Raw genomic sequence first — 4,605 nt, forward strand, 5'->3', positions numbered from 1 at the left:
CAGCCTTCCACCTCACTGCTTTTATTCTCTGAGACATGGAACACAGAAAGGCTTGACTTTTGAGTAAATAAAAGATCAGATGGTATATTAGTCTATTCTTGAGCTGCTGTAAAGAAATACCTGGGGCTGGGCAATTGATTTAAAAAAAAAATGAGGTTTAATTAGCTCACAGTTTGACAGGCTGTACAGGAAGAATAGTGCTGGCATCTGCTCAGCTTCTGTTGGGGGCCTCAGGGAGCTCTTACTCATGGTGGAAGGCAAAGGGAAAGCCAGCATGTCACATGATCAGAATGGGAGCAAGAGAGAGAGAGAGAAAGGAGGTCTTGGACATTTCAACAACCAGGTCTCATGTGAACCAACTGAGCAATAACTCACTTATCAACCAAGGGGATGGCGCTAAACCATTTATGAGGAATCTACCCCAATGATTCAATCACCTCCCACCAGGCCTCACCTCCAACATTGAGAATCGCATTTCAACATGAGATTTGGATAGGACAAACATCCAAACCATATAAAATAGGGACAATACTACATTATTTAATATTTTTGAAATTATCCAGCAGCGTATGTTAGGAAGCAGTACTGTCCTGGATCCAGGCAAGAGAAATGCTTGCCTTGGTCTCATGCTTTAGAGGTCTTAACTCTGGCCTTTTCCTGGTTGTGTCTCCTACACAAGGAGAAATCTGTTGGGCCTACTGGAAGCAACATACCCTTTTTAGACTACATCCAACACCCCAGAATTCCTGGCCCAAATGTTTCCAAGCCCAATTCTAGGGCCGGCATACGCTTCTTCCCTGGGTCCTTCCATTTGAGGATGAGTCAAGCTATAATTATATTCTCACATAAGTCTCAGAGTTGGGCAAGGGGGTGCCTTGAGGTTTGACAGTTAAAGATCTGTAATTCCTAATGCATAGGTAGCTTTATGGAAACCAGTTTACCTGACTCTTCCATGTATGTTACTTACAGATGGAATGCAACCTTTCTTGACATGTTGGGTGTTAGGATGTAGCCCTTAGCCTTCTTCAGAGATCATCTGGGAAAAATCTCTATTCACATAAAAAGTTTTTTAATTTCTGCCTGAGGATGCTTTCTGGCCACAGGAGCATCCTTGGCTAATAGATTGGAAGTGTTAAGGAGCTAGTGCCTCAGCAGAAAGCCTCAACCAATGAGTGATGGGAATTGGTGGGTAAATGTCCCAGCTTCTTCATGTCTTGGTGAATTAATGGTGAGTGGTTGGTGCACCTAAGGCCTTCTGAGCTTGGCTGGGGCGGGGTGGGGCTTGAGCTCTTTTGTTCACAGTGAAAAGAGAAAGAAAATAGAATAAATCCACTGGGAATTGAGGGAAATTTTAGGGGCTGGTCTTTATAACAATTATAAACAGGGACATGAAAAAATGGGGAAAGTAAACTCTTTGTAATGTATTGTGAATCAATCCTAGTTTGGTATTTTTAATAGAGATTTTAGTACAAATTCATCTCCCAAATAAACTACTTGAACTCATAAACTGTCTCTTGGGTTATATTCTAGGTTCTAAAACTTGGGATGGCCCTTTACTGCATGTAAGTTGCAAGTGAGGACAAAGAGATGGTAAATGCCATTTGATGCTGAGGACCCTCTGCCACAGTCTGGGGTTTGTGTGTGTGTGAGCATGCAAGCATGCATACTTGCACGGCATTAACCCAGCTGTGAGAAAAGAGAAATAGACCCTTCCTTCTGTCAAACCGTGTTAGGGTAGAGGCAGAGTATGAGTAGAGACACAGAGGTTGGACTAAAAGATATACTTACCTAGGAGCGTGCACTTTAAATCTGACTGAGCCTATGGCAGAATCAATGCTTAGAATATAGTAGGTGTTTATTAAATATGTGTTGATTGAATGTATTACTGGAAAACATGTTAATGAAGGGATAGCTGTAGCTTCTCCCAGCATAAAGATAATTCTATTTTTGCCTGCTTTATTTTGTGAGCTTTTGGGGGGCTGAATGAAGCAACACTAGAGCACTCAGAAAGAATACAATGATTCACATTGGAAAAATTAAAGGATTCATGCAAAGATTAAAGAAAATAGAGTAAATCCAGAGATGATGGTGAGGGGAGAAAAGGCAAGAGCTGCACAGACTGGGTTTTAAGGGTGATTTGGGTGGCATTTTCTTTATCGGTGACAATCACGAGAGACAAGGGAGTGACAGCAACTTTAAGAGACTTTGTGGTGCATTATGAATCAAATCTTACTTGGGCACTTTTTATAGCAAGTTTAGTATAGACTTATCTCTGCTTTTCAACTATTTTTCTGGTGTTGGGCTATTTTTACTTTGAATACAATGCTGCCTGGAGATTGTGCTTTTTATTGGTTTTAAATAAATTAATATATAAGCATAGGTTCTTATAGAACAGATAAGTTTTTGGAAGTAAAAAAAGAAAGAAAACTATAATATATCATTGATTCTAAGATATACTTTTGCATTTGAACTTCCTGAAATTGAACTGGATGCCTTTATGTTTGATGAGGAGTCACAGTTTAATTGGTAATTTGTCTTCCTTCGTTACTGGTGTGTTTCTTATTGACACACTGAACTTCTTGACAGCATCAGTTGGAAACTGTGTTATGTAATTTGTTTCAACTTTTAAAGGCTGTGTGGCTAAGACTGTCATTGCAATATTCAAACTTTCACTTGTCCTTAATAAATACATTTTTTTCCTGTAAGAAATTTACTGGATCCAAGTTAATACAACTTACATTTATCAGACTTTTTTTGAACTCTAATTTTAGAAGAAAGAGAACCCTGGGGAAATAAACAAACATTTGACATTTAGTAAAACAATAAGCAGATAAATGCCTTTCTGGATTCACATAGAAAACAACCAGAACAATTTCCTAAGTAACCTGCAGCTATTCAGTAGCCTCAGGAAAAAAAAATAATTGAAAGAGCCTTCCTAAGACAAGGTTTTGTGATGGACAGTCACAAAATTATCAGAGGCCAAAATACAAGAAATGCGAACTAGATTTAAAAATATTCAACCAATTAAAAATGGGCAAAAGATTTGAACAGACATTTTGCTAAATAAGATATACATATGGTCAAGATACACAACTTAGTAGAGAAATGCAAATGAAAGTCACAGTGATTATTCCACATCCACTAAGATATTAACAATCAAAAAGATAGAAAACAAGTGTGAGCAAGAATATGGAGAGATTAAAAGTTTCATACATTGCTGGGTATATAAAGTGGTACAGCCACTTTGGCACTTCCTCAAAGAGTTAAACATAGAGTTATCAAATGACCCAGCAATTCCACTCCTAAGTATACACCCAAAAGAAGCTGGAAACATATTTCCACATAAAAACGTGTATGCAAATGTTCATAGCAGCGTGACTCATAATAAGCAAAAATGGAAGCAACCCAAATGTCCATCAAGTGTGAATGAATTATAAAAAGTGTTTCCAATAAAATATTCTCCCACTATTAAAAAGAGTTAAATACTGATAGATGAATCTTGAAAGCTTTATGCTAAGCAAAAAAAGCCAGACGCAAAGGTCACATATTGTATAAATTCAATTGTATGAAATATCCAGAATAGATAAATCCACAGAGACAGAAAAAATTATCGTGGTTTTCATGGGCTGAAGAGAGAATGTTTGGAGGAGGAAATGGGAAGTGTTTTCTCATGGGTATGAGGTTTCTTTTTGGGGTGATGAAAATGTTCTGAAATTAGAGTGATGATTAATGAGGAACTCTGTGATTATACTAAAAACCATTGAAGTGTGTACTTTGTAAAACAGTGTTCTTTGTGGTACATAAATTATAAGGCTGTTATTTAAAAAATTAGCCAGGTTGTGCATGCCTGTAGTCACAGCCACTTAGGAAGCTGATGTGGGAGTATTGCTTGGACCCAGGAGTGAGAGGCTGCAGTGAGCTATGAATGCACCATGGCACTCCAGACTGGGTGACAGAGTGAGGTTATGCCTCTAAAAAAATTAAATATAATATTAAAAGGAATAAAAGATCTAGAATCAGAGAGAAACATAAAAAACAGATAAAATATCCAGAGTGCTCAAAGAAGCAATTTAACAATACATGAATTGCTTCTGATTTTTGTCTTATGAGCAAAAAGAGGCTGCTTGGTAACCCCAGGATCTAAGGTGAACCCCACTTTCTTCACCTGTGTCTCAGAACCTAATATTTGGTTTTACCAGTTACTAGCTCTTTTGTGTTGGTACTGTAAGACAAGGGCAAAGAGTGTTGGCTCCTATGTGGTCTAGCCTTACTATTATAGTGTTGCTGATTCAGAAAGTATCTAAACATTGCAGCTTTGACTTAACGACATTTATTATTGAGATATCAGTTGTTTCTTTTTCTGAGTTTTTTTTTTTGTTGTTGTTGTTGTTGTTTGTTTGTTTTTGAGACAGGATCTTGTTCTAAGTCTCCCAGGTTGGAGTGCAGTGGTGCAATCATGGCTCACTGCGGCATTGAATTTCTGGGCTCAAGTGATCCTTTCATGTCAGCCTCCCAAGTAGCTGGGACTACAGGTGCATACCATCGTGCCCAGCTAACTTGTTTCTATTTTAGGAAATAGAAAAATAATTCTATTTAAAATACAAC

Source organism: Cebus imitator, unplaced genomic scaffold (assembly GCF_001604975.1).
Source record: "Cebus imitator isolate Cc_AM_T3 unplaced genomic scaffold, Cebus_imitator-1.0 Scaffold31, whole genome shotgun sequence".
NCBI lineage: Eukaryota > Metazoa > Chordata > Mammalia > Primates > Cebidae > Cebus > Cebus imitator.